Source organism: Oryzias melastigma, linkage group LG6 (assembly GCF_002922805.2).
Source record: "Oryzias melastigma strain HK-1 linkage group LG6, ASM292280v2, whole genome shotgun sequence".
NCBI classification, from domain to species: domain Eukaryota; kingdom Metazoa; phylum Chordata; class Actinopteri; order Beloniformes; family Adrianichthyidae; genus Oryzias; species Oryzias melastigma.
In genome coordinates, this window is record NC_050517.1 from 19372043 (window position 1) to 19385491 (window position 13449).

General features: G+C 37.4%; 1 long non-coding RNA gene across 1 annotated transcript in view; it reads right to left on the reverse strand.

Moving 5' to 3' along the window:
- Positions 1-13409, reverse strand: part of LOC118598861 — a 25302-nt gene extending 11893 nt beyond the window's left edge. Inside the window, exon 1 of the long non-coding RNA XR_004948044.1 lies at positions 13009-13409. This is a non-coding gene — a long non-coding RNA (uncharacterized LOC118598861). The remainder of the gene's footprint in view (positions 1-13008) is intronic.
- Between the last annotated feature and the right edge of the window lie 40 nt (positions 13410-13449).

Here is a 13449-nt window from a genome sequence, read left to right on the forward strand (position 1 = left end):
TACATGCTTATGTGTGAAAGATACATTTTTTTACATGATCCCATGTCAATGAATATGGAAACACACTTCGGTTTGAATTGCAACTGGGAGTACATTGGATTTGTGAAAACAAACTTGTAAGGAATATTGGAAAAAGCAAAAAAGGATTATTTTCAAATATAGAAATGAATCTTCCGCTGTGTGCCGAATGATCTGACTTCCACGGTGTGCATTAATTTATGATAATGCACACTTTGTCGGGCTTTATCCCACATACCATGGTCACTTACAAAAGAAGTAAATATTCAACTGATATTTAGTGCTTTATTTTTATTATCTTTCGGTTTGGATCGCTTTTTCACAAAAAGTGGACTATTTGATAAGTAATGCAGCCCGTTGTCATGGTAAAACGACAACACGTCACTGAGCCGACACCGACCTCGACTGCAATGGCAAAGGAAATCAATATATATGGTGATCGTCAAGATAGGTTAAATAAGTATCAGTTCAGAGAGAAAGTTCTTCTCTTACCATTTATTTTTGTCCAAAAGGTGAAGCAAAAGTTTCTTTTAAATAACACAGTGCAGTGATATAGAACATTTGGGCTACATTTTGGGTGAGCATCCACAACCAGCAGCCAATCCGAATCGAGTATTCACTCAAACCATGGTAGAAGTTCATTTAAAATGCAGAAACACAATATTAGTTTCTTATGGCTTCATGTCAGCATCTTTGTTTCCTTGGAGTATACATACATAAAAGTATTCTGCCTATCTAACTGATGATGTGTTTTGTGCACACAAATTAAAATTCTTGGATATCTGAGTTAATACTTTATAAATTAAAAATTTTCAGATAATAAAAATGAAGGAAAAGTTTTCTCTCTGGCCTGTTTTTGTTCAAAAGCTGCAAATTGTCATAAAAAATTACCTAGTAAAACATTGTGATTAATCATGATTAATCCCAACCCCAAAAGTGTGACTGATCTGATTATATTTTTTTAATTGATTGACAGCTCTAGTAGAAATATAATGAATTCAGATCTGTCTATCATTTGCAGCTCAGAGAGGGTCAATTGCTTTGTGTCACACTTGATGGGCAGCTGACATGGAAGAAACACAATGTTATTGGAAAACGAGGTCAAAGGATATCTTGTCTTATAGGTGTTGCCTTTTTTATTTCTGTTACTAGAGTGCTGGTCACACAGGTACGGGTTTGATCTCACCATGATTTACTGCCTGTCCTCAACTTGTGGAATTGATATCAGAAAATGACATTTAATTCATCAACCTAATAAAAAAAAATATCCGGAACAACCTTTGCTTAAAAAATAGTTATTTGCAAAAAGACCTTATAATTTTGTAAAGACCAATAGTTATGTTGGCCTTTTTACCAAACCGGATAGCATGAAGAAGAAGATTGAAAAGCCTTGCTTTTTTTTTTATTCATTTTGCGCTGATTCAAACACCTAAAGTTTTACCAAACGTTGAGACTAAAGGTATATGATACAAAAAAGTTCAATTTTCAACATTTTTTTTTAAATGTGTGTGGAGCTTTGTTTAAAACTTTTTGATTTAGAAGTGACAAATCTACCTATAAGAGATCTTTTGCTAATTTGGGATGAAGGACTAACACAGCCGTCTGTGTGTACTCAACAACAGTCTGCATCTCCATAAAGGGTATGCCAGGCGTAATTATGTAAATACAAACTGTTACCAACCATCAAATGTTGCTGTGTGCATGTTTGGGCAGACATTTTGAATCAAAGTGAGGGCGATACATGAAGTCTAAATAAATGACCAATCTTCTCGTTCAGTGATGTGGCGCGTCGCCTCAGAAGGACGCACAGCTCCGTGTCCGTCTGCAGGCATCATATTTGTTGCCTGATATCGCAGCTGCTGCAGATTACGCTTTGAAGCCGTTTTTGTCGAGATACGTGTAGACAATAAAATACAAAAGAGGCCCTTTGATCAGTCTTAATGAAATCAGGGTTCCCCCTCAATTTGGAGCTGCAGTGTATCCCACTGAATAGAGAGGAGAAACAGAGATAATGTTTTATTGGTGAAAATTTTGCTAAAAATTTGTTTATTTTTTTATTTTTAAGTGAAGTGGTTAAATATGTTTTTCTTTAATGGAAGCATAGTGGCTGACATAAATATTAACAAACAGGAAATTTAGGCCACGTTTCGCAAAACTTCACACGAGGAGGAGGCTAAACAAGAGTGGAGATGAGTCACCACAACGAGAACCTGACACATTGGTGTCATGGACAGCCTGCCAGCAGAACTTGAATGTCTCCAACTCATTGGGCCATGTGCCAGTGAAGATACAGCTCACTACAAATGGAGGTTCAGGAATCTTGAACACAGAAGACGTCATATTGCATACATTGATTAATTGATTTGAGTTGCAAATGGAGTGAGGGGTTTACCTCCATGAGACTTACAAACCAAGAGAGGGTGCCTTTCCACATTAGATTTTGCTCTGAAGATGTGCCAGCTGGACCACTGTCTTTGATTTTTCAGCCAAACTTCAGTGATTCCACACAAATGTTGGGAGAACCCAAGCTAATAGAAATGGCACACAGCAGTTCATCCACCATCTGCTCACAGATTCTTAAAAAAAAAACTTTAGAAACTTAATATTACAGTTGTATTCTAAAAGTGATTAAAGTCCCAATCCGATAATCTTTTAATCTATTTTAAAAGCATAAACAGTATTTTCTTGTTAGTATTTTGCTATCATTTTTTGTGGCCAAAATAAAAAAACCTATGGCATTTTCTAAGGCCTTGTTTCGACTGAGTGGTATGGTATTTTGAGTATTTTGAGATATTTTTTATGTTAGACCCATTAAACATTGCCAAAACCGTACTTCTTGTGGGTCCCCCATTGGTTGTAGATCCATTAAAAAGTGGAATGGAACGATTTTGGACGGAGCCGCTGTAGCCATCCATTGATTGGAAGAAAGTGATGACGACATTAGAAAGCGCCAATATAGCGCTCTATTAAGCTAACATTTGTAAGTATTCAGGTTTTTGTGGTTTCCTGTCTACTAATTTTTCATTGGTCACTAGTCTATACTGAAATTGTCTGCAAACAATAGCAAGGCCAGGTCTGAACTGCTTGCCGTCCTTGGCAACGGTGTGATACTGGGTGAGCTAGTGACATGCTAGCGGTCTACACCACGCAAAACATAGTTTCTGCGGAGAGACAATTCATTATGTATTCGCATTTGAGCTGTTCCCTAGGAGTAAGCCATACCTCCAATTTCTCATCATCCATCTGTGAACACGCTTTCCTGCTAACTTACAACCCCTCACAACTCCAACCTAACATTAACGATGCGACAAAGTTGTCTGGCAATATCAGAGCTATCCAGCTTACAGTTTTGAGCCGGATGCCAGCTCAGACGGGTAAAGCAAAGACGTGCATGGATCTATTTGTCTGCAAGTAGATGCATCAAAATGGAGAAGAGCAGGGAGCTTGTAGCCTGTCCATTGTTGATTTTATGTAACAACTACAAGCTGATTTACAGTAATTTTTACAAAGAAATACTCAGAAATGCAATTTTAACCTTAATTTTTCTAATGAATATTCCCCACCATGAGAAAAAGTACCACAAGAACATGTTAAAAACATGCTTTTCGTTGGAGTGGGTCTTTAAAAAGGACGCATTCAAATGGATTTGTATTTTAATTTGATTAAATTGGTGACATACTGAACGTAAAAGCCACTATTTATGGTTGAGAGCTAAAAGAGAAGTGTTTCATCTATGAGCCTGTCTCACTTCCTAGATGTGTTGGGAGATGAATTGCATTGTGGGTCATGTAAGTGCCAGATTTTGATAAGCTAGAAGAATGTGTGGATAAAAAAGGGTTTTCCATTAGTTGACCCGTACATCTCTGACAGTGTAGGAGTTTAATGCTAAAGCAGGATGTCTCTTAAGAAAAAAGAAGCCATCTCATAGATAATGTACATCTATGAATTTCCGGTGACGATACCACATCGCTTCAAATCTTCTGCTCTCTTGCTGCACACATCAATGCTCTATGATTAGTGTGCACCTTTTGATCTGCTGAACAAGAAGTCACAGTGTCTGATTCAAAGGATTAGTGTTAGATTTTTCCCAAACTGACAGATAGAAATTACACAATGACAGTAAAAACTGTTGAAAAACTGCGATCACTGACATGATTGCATTTTAAGAGGTTCAAAACTGACTGTAGATAAGGGACCTAGAAAGACACCAGTATTATTCTGGTCGTACAGAATCCCAGGCTGTTGTGTCTACTTAGAGTAGTGATCTCCCTTAGGGATGTGAAGTGCTGTGAGGCAAAGATAACTGGTTCTTATCTCGATCTGCTCAGTCAGGTATGAGAGCTCCTTGCCCAAGGGAACACCAGCATTGAGCCTCTCCAGCAGAGGAGGAAACAGACTCTTAATGAATTTTTCCTCTCCTTTTACTGTGCATGTTTATCTTAATTACATCAAAAATGCTCCGCGCATTGTTTACGTTCAGATGGCATGATTCTGCCATGACTATTTTGAAGTGAAATCAGACAGAAAAGGGGATTACAAAGCTGCAGAGTTGTGAGTCAAGCTGAGGGAGCCTCGCTCCCTCTCCCTCCTGTTGGAACCTCTGATACAAGTCCTCTGTGTTCTGTGTGTGCAAAACAGCAGGACACAAACACAGGCAGCTCAGCCAACTGTGTCAGCTAAATCAGACTGATTTCCAGAGCGAGAAATAAACAGGTGATACTATGCTGCTAGCATGATGAGGCTGATTGATCTATTGCTTTCAGAGGCTTTTTATTTGCAAGTACATGCAGCAGCAAGGAAAAAAAAAGTGGAGTTTGTGATTGAGTCGGTTTGATTCAGTGCCTGCTTACTGGTGTGACTATCACTGAGTAAACCGTGATGCAGAAGTCTGGTCATTTCCAGCTACATTTGATTCAGTTATTATACGTTTTGTCACTTTAGGGAATTTTAGTTACTTAAAAACTGAAGCAAGTCTTGTTCACATCGGGCATGTGTTGAACCTGTGATTAGCGCAATCTTGAATGAGCTTTTAGCATATGGTGTTCTCACTGTTTTTACCCAATACTAGTGCATGTCCACAACCTACAGTTGTAAGAAGCTTAGTGCGAAATGTTGAAGTGGTGCAAATCTCACAAATTCTTCCTTCAGGCTGTTCCATTCAATTGTATTTATATAGCCCAATATCACAAAAAACATGTTTTCCCTCATTGGGCTTCATGCAGGCTGTTCTTTCACAGCCTTTATTCCAATATATGAAGAATCCAAATTCTTCCCTTCTCCTCCATTTGTAGAGGAATGAGTAGTGCTGGGGGTGTCCAAAATAGTTTTTAAAGGCCTATCCTCTTGGTGGAGGGATACAAAGCCCTCCGTTGTGAAGGAAGCACTTTTCTTCACATGGGTGCGCTCTCTGAAGGACAGAAGTTTATATTTAAATGTAAGTAATGACTTTCTGTTGCAGCATGACCTTTTTAAAGTTATAAAATTCAAGCACTTGAAGCTCTGTGCTAATGCTAGCTAACCTGCGACTGTTGATGATTGTGGATCAAGGATCGTCATAGAGAAGTGAAACCAAGACCTTGGATCTCATTGGTGGTACTGTTGAATGTAGCATAAAGGTGCATTCACACTGAGCACGATTCGTGCAGCGGAGGCAGCCAGTTTCAATGTTAAGTCAATGGTACAGACGCGAATTTACGCTTTCTGAAGTCCCGCGATTTGAGTAATGGGGGGTTCAGCTGTCTGGCAGAACCTCGACTTGAGCAGTGAATTCAAAAGATGCACAAATTTGTTGTGCGAATCGTGTTCGGTGTGAATGCATTATTACAGTCTCATGGGTCATAGACAATTATCTTGTCTTTAACTGTTTAAAATGTATTTTTTATTTTTTGTGATTTGATTTGTTTTCTTAAATGGTTTTTTTTATTCTGAAACCAAATTATGAATAAAAGTGGTACAACTCCTTTTTTGAAGCCTATTTTTCATCACTGACCAAACTTACTTACTTACCAATACTTTTTAATTTCTCTATTCAAATCCATCTTTTTTTAAACATGAAAACGTATTTCACAGATGTGTAATCATTTATTCTAACAACGATTCAATTCATATTTTAGTTTGTGGTTTCTGATATGTATCATAGTCGATATTGGTTCATTTTGACGATCCGATTCATTGACCAAAAATCGATCTAGGACATCTTTCGTCAAAACTTCCACCAACGTGACTCAGAGATAAATACTGAACAGTGCAGGTGAAGTTTTCCAGATTCCTTTAATCTCTTGCATATAAATAAATTAAATATGTGTACAAGCAAACAAGAAAACAAAAATTAATAGCAAATGATTCACATTTTAGTTTGATAAAGTTCATCCTGCTGTTGTTTATCCACATCAAAATAATACAAACCGAGCCTTATTAGAACTTTATACCACACTGTATGCAAACATGTAAAAATTCAGTGTCCACACATTGGACAGTAATGATGCTTGATCATTTTCACATATCACGTGTGTGTTGTCCACTGTCCACTTCACCATGCCTCATTCCAAATGGTATTTTCCAACATTGAATATAATCGATTTATCTAATTTTAAAATGATTTTATAATTGTTTAGATTGATTTGATTAACAACTTTCCTCAGTCAAATCGATTCATCGATTAGGTTAATTAATCGTTAGAAATACGTGGACTTCCCAAGTGCATTAGGCTTGAATATTTTGTTTCAATTGTGCCGTTTCTGCTCTCCATAGAATGGACAGCTAAAGATTCGTCCATCTTTATTACCGAAATACATCTTCACTTGATGCGTCTTCAATTGATTTGTAAAAACTGTGCAGCCTATTTAAAACCAAATTAAGACCACAGATTAAACAGTACTAGGGTTTTTTTTTTAAGAAAATTACTACACTGCAGATGTTAAAAGGACTGCAAATTAATTGAGAGTGCATAAATGAACAAATTCTTTAGTGATTTCTGGTTCTGTTTGCGAAAACCAGATTGAATCTCTTCTTTCACAGGAACTCTGAAAGCTTAGATGCATCACATGAGCACATACCCACTCTTCTAATGCCATTAAAAAATCTATTTAAAAAAAAAAAAACAAAAACAATCTATGGATTCATTTATTTTCACTGTTTTATTAATACATGACCAACACGTCAGTCGCTTTAATGATTCATGCTGGGCTGGCGGTAAATTGCAGATTTCTCTTCATGTGACGAGTTTAATGCATATTCAGATCTTTTGATTATGTTTTATTTTAAATGCATTTATCTTTTGGGGTTTTTTTGAACTGCTGTCTCTAATTTAAAAGCCTTTTCTGGGTTTTTCAAACCAGAAAGTGTGTGTAAGAACAGCTCATCTGTGAGAAACTGCAATCTGCTCTCTCTGACAGTTTTCAGTGCCTCACCACTCCATTCTTATAGCACCCAGCAATAATTACTGAGTTGTGTTTGCCCTCTGATACTTGCCAGCACTTTCCACCTACTAACAGCTGAGAAGACTTAGCCGCAAAGCTTTCGTCTTGCCACACAGAGAACTTGATTTCTGAACAAACCGCTATTGTTGAAGAGGAATTATGATTAGACAGTATAATAAATTCATTAGATAAGTTGTTTAGAGATTAATTGCAGATGAACCCGGAGGAGAATGATTTGGTTTTCAATTAACAGGTGGCAGGTATCCAGCCTTACAGCCCTGTTTAGCCGGGGATCTATTGTTAGTTCCGTCATCGACTGTTGACCTGTTTCAGTGAAGTCCGGCTGCTTGCTCCTGTCATGTCTGATTGTGCTCATCAAGAGACATCCTCAAGGACGGAGCGACGTCACAGACAAAAACATACACCAAAAAAGAAAGAGGCTCTTTTCTTCACAATGTGCCGCAGAGGAGGTGTATTTTGGTCAGAGAGCCTCATGGTGTCAAATACGTCACAGTCTCATGGGTGTGAACCACAAGCGGGGAAGTGAAGTTGTCTAACTCACTGTCAAAACAGCCTCTCATTCACACTAATGTACCCACATACTCTGACAGCCACAAACTTCTGGCATATCTGAAACACTATGTGATGAATTCAAAACACTGCTCACACTGAAGTTCGTTTAGAGCCAGCAGACTGAAGGTTTTTGTCTCTCTTAAGCTGAAAACCTGACACACATACACAAAAACTATACACTATTTTATGTGTAAATATTAGAAAAAAATGTATAATAAATCCTAAGGCACATCAATATACGTTTAATGTAGTGGCAGTGAAAATAACTATAGTTTCCATACAGCAAAAACATCATATTTTCTAGTGGTTTAATATTGCTGCTTATCTGCAAAAAGATCCTGATCGCACCACAAAAAGCACCTTTTAAATGACCAGATTTTATTTGCATTATGGACTGGCACAGCGCAATAATGCTGGCAGTGCAGCACAAATGATGAATTAACATTAATACCGCAAATTGTGAGTCATGGTTAAATGGAGAGGTGCGAAATGACTTAGTACTTTACGTCACTGGTTGGTTCTAACCCAAAGGTTGCATTTTATCTGCCAGCTTTATTGTCATTTGTTTATTTTGTCCTGATAAGTAGAACTAAAAAAGGAAAGTGCAATTTTCTTTTTTACGTGAACATAAATTGTTTTTGTTATAGCAATGTTTGTTCTTTGTCTCCGCTAACGGCATTGCAGAGGTGTGTTCAACAAGTAGCTACATGTATTGTCAGACTTTAATTGTTTTACCTAATGCTTGTTTAGATGAAGACAATGAATTGTGTCTGTCTGTCTGTGTGTGTGTGGGGGTGGGCATCCTCCCAATCCTTTAATCCTGTTTATTCTCATTTGAAGTTATTTGTGTCTTTTCATTTTGTGTCCTTGTGATTGGATGTACAGAATGTTGTTTTACTTGTTGACTTGTGTATCAGTTTAAGTTGTAGGTTAATAAAGGCACAAACAAGCAGACAGAGCAGTGGACATATATAAGGAAAGTTGATCATAAAATTGTATTTCTGAGTGTCTTTATTCAAATCACGCAGAGTGGACCAAAAAAAGCTGTTTAATAATATTAATAATATATTTTTTACATATCACATATTTTACTTATTTCATTTTGTGTTCTTATCTAGTGTTTTATCTTCAACATTTTTAAGTGTGACTTACAATAGCGAGCCACAAGCTTCCTGCTCCGTTCCATTCAGATGCATCCCCTTGGAGACAAATAGATCCATGCACGTCTTTGTTTTCCTCGTCCAAGCTGGTATCTGGCTCAAAACTTTACGGCTAAATAGCTGCATCATTTTTTTGCACTAATAATGTTAGGTTGGGTTTGTGAGAGGCTTTAAGCTAGCAGAAGAGAGTGTAAACAAAGGGATGATGGGAAATGTTCACCAACATGTTCTGCCCACAACTCAAGAGGTGACTTTCTAACGAACTCCTGCCACTCTGCAGAAACCACCTCCTTGAAACAACAAAGTTTTTTGTTTTTGTTTAAAACAGCATAATCACATTCGAGAGACCACTAGGAAAGATAATCAGATTGGGATAGAGAAACAGCAGAACATAAAACGAAAATGGTAGGTACTAAAGAACATAGCTGATTGGATGATAATATTTGATTTTGAGTTTATCTAAAAATGTTTTCAATCTGCACATATTATATACATATATGTATGTATATTATGGAGCATATCCAGTATCGCTTCAAGCCAAATGATTTTTTAACATTTCATTTTGAGTTATGGAAATTAGTTTTGCTTTGGAAAACTTGTTTCTTGAATTTTGATTTCTATAATTTAATATTATTTTTTATTTGTTCTATTTTTTTAATTGTCGTTATGATCTTTAATATGTTTTCGCTTTGAGTGATTTGAACGTGTGATTTGTGTGATTTCCGTAATATAGAGCATCTTGAATAGAATAGAACAGAATAGAATAGCTTTAATTCTATAGCACTTTTCCCAAAAGGAGCATTAAATCAAGCAAAATAAAGGGAAGTAATAAAATCCTAAAATGATAATAATAGCACAGTAAAGCATAGTAAAACAAGGACTGAGATCAACTAAAATCTCTCCCGAATAACAATCTTTGGGGATAAGAAGAAAAAAATGTTCATGAAATGACCAGTGCACCCTTACAGAGTGAATTAGAAGACTTTATTTTAGTTTTATTTTTGTTAGTTTTCAACTTATACAGTTCAAGTTCATGCATGCTTGTATTACTTGTTTTTTCACATGTGTAATATGTACAAAAATGTGACAAATCCTCCACAAAAAAAAATAATAAATAAATATATACAAGCTATGACATGGCTCCTTAAAAAAACAAAGCAGATAAATATTCATAAGATTCGTTAATATATAAAGAGCTTTAGCTTTCAGTTTGGACATAGATGAAAGTCACAGTTTGAACAAAACTGTCATCTGTGTATAAATCTCCTCCACTTGGTTACTGACAATTCATTACGGTTCCTCTTATTCCGGGATCCAATTAAAGGCATCACAACGACTCCTAATAAGAGGCCTGTAGAGTTGATAAGCAACCAGTTCTGAGGCTTCAAGCCCTGCGCTTCATTAGGAGGACGTTGAGCTAAAACAGAAAATTCAACACGGCGGACATCAAAGTGCCCACTCTGCAAAATGAGTAACAAACTCCTTATTAGATATTCACCAATCTCCTAGGATACAACCAACATACACAATGATCACCCAGCAAAACTGTTGGCTGTATAATGCTCTTGAATAATGCTCAACTCAATTACTGCTCGCCAGAAGGGCAGGTGTTGGTCTGCACGGCGAGAGGAGAGACGGGGAGAAGATGGAGAACAAGGCGAAGGAGGAATGGAACCGTTTCAACATTTCAAGTACAAGAAAGTAGCACTTTTCAATACGAAAAAGATCAAAGTGTTGGAAAAGGCGTTATTCTTAATGGGCTGTAATCATTAGTGGATAGACGGTGGTGGTGGGGAGCGTGTAATCACTTGCAGCATATGCGGAGGGATGTAGGGAGGAGGTAGGGAGGGTTTGGTCTGGATTTTTTGGCTGCACTGGAGGCATTTTCCTAAATGTGTCGAGGTAGGAGGGAGGCAAGGAGCGGTCCAGTGCTAAGCTGCAGCAGGGTTCGTGCCAGTTTAATGCTGTCGCAGCCCACACGTTCGCTTGATACAATCGCAGAGACACCAAATGCCATGAGAATGTCAAACTCTGTCTTTAAAGAGATAAACACCACCGAGGAAGAAAAGCAGCGGCACAACAAAAGCAGGTGCAAGAGAAATCTACTCTGTGCTTCAACCCAAATTGTGATTGATTTTGAAAATATGGGACAGTTTTCTTAAAAAAAAAAAAAAAAAAGATCTGTTGTGTCAACACAGAAACCACTGATCTTTATTTGCTTCTTGTGGAGAGCCTCTGCATGACAGATGTAAAGCTGCTGGTGACAACAAGCTAACTAACCTCAGTACAAAGACTGAACCGAGGATGAGACGAAGCTATAAGGCAAAGTGTCAAAACAACAAATCCACAGTTTTGGGGGTGTTATGTTTCAGACTATTTCTTGATACCTAGCAGTTTCCCAGCAACCATTAGAGACTCCAGAAGGTGGCCACTCTTAACCATACATCCCCAACAGAACAGCTATTTGCCATTTTCACAGTTTTCATGGGTTTTTTTGGACGAGTAAAAGAAATTAACTGTTTGAAAGGGGGGATTTCGTCACCTCTGGAGAGTGCCAGAACAATCAAACTTTGCTGGATGGTATGACAGTCCAAGTTTTACACTTATTGTGGCAATTTGGGATCTTTTGGCACAAATTATATTGTTTTTCTTTTAGTAACAAACTTCACGAAAACCCAGATTGTTTTTTTTTTTTTTTGATTAAAAAATAAACTGTTTCCTCTATGATGTTGTCACAGATTTAAAAAAAAAATCAATGATAACAAGCAATTAAACAAATTAAAATGAGATTTTACACATTTCTTGGTTCCAATCCTTTTCATTATGTCTGCAAAGTGAGGCTTTTCATAAACTGAAAAAAATGTTTTTTTAATGAAAAAGAGCCAGTTTGGATATAATTTCTCCCATTACAATCCTGATTAGCGTTCTCTTGAAACTCTCCTTGAAAAATCGATCAATCTTAAAATGTAAATGTGGATGGTATATATATATATATTTATATATCCATATACAGCCTCCTTTGACAAGCAGTATAAATAGCTCCTGAACTATGCAGTGGTCTGATGAGTAAAAACCTTACAATGCAGACAGAAGAAAAGATTATATTTAGAATGGCGAGGGTAAGAGCAGCAGCTGCAGCATAAGATATCTGAAAATGGAAAGTGCTCCCAGGGGTGACAGCATTTAAATTATTTATTTCCCCCTTTAATATACCACTGACAACATCATTGTCAGGGCAAAGATCACACCATATGAGGACCAGTGACGCCCCTGTGGCTCCCAGTGCTAATGAATGTCCCCGGTCTATCATGTGTCTGCTGGAGCTGCTCTCTGCATCGAACAGTAGGAGTGGGAAAAAAATGTACAAATTTTGGGTTTATTTTTCTGGAGAAACTGATTATCGAGATTGTATTCATTTGTAGTGATCTAGTCAAAAATATTATTTTGATTAAAACCCCTAGATATATGGAAGGGAGTCATCCTTTGACTTGGTGACAACAGTGAGTCTGTGTTTTATAAAACCGCTCTCTGTGTGCCTTGTAAACAACACATCCTCAGGGAGGAGCAGCCAATCACAGGTGAGAAATTATTGCCAGCATTGACAAGTGGAGTCCTGAGATGTCAGGTGTTTGGACGGGTAATAAAGTGATTAGTCCTCGCCTCAGAGAGGGAGGAAAAAAAAAGAAAAAGAAGAGAGGTCAAAGGCCTGATGACTGAACGTGATGCTGGTAGCTTACTTATGAGTAAAAGAGAAAAAGAGAAAACCACCACCTTCCAATGCTGGGAAAATGTCATAAAAGCTTCTGTGTTGTTGGTAGAATGTTGTGTGTCTGATTTACCTGTTCCTTGCAGGGCTGAGAACATCACTGTTCTCATTAGAAACTGCCTCTGTGCTGTCTCATAGCAACCTAAAAATAGAAATGTCCCTATTAGGCTGTATAGCTATGATGGCTGCTACAAGTTTTGCCCTCTTTAATTGTAAATATACCTACAAGTATGAACATTTTTGTTGTTAAACGTGCAAAAAATTAAAGAAAATTAGACTTTTAATCACAATTTCACATGGATTCTGCCTGTTAATGACTAAGAATCGAAATTTCCTGTGGGAATCTCCAGTATGGGGATGCGTTTGTCACATTCCATGACTGAACTGGACTCCTTACATGACGCACAGCTTTACTTCAACACTGACGCGCAACACTGGATTTATGGTTAAACCAAGGCACAGTTTGTGCCAGAGCAGTAATATAGAAGCAGTGTTTTTATTTTTGACCAAACTG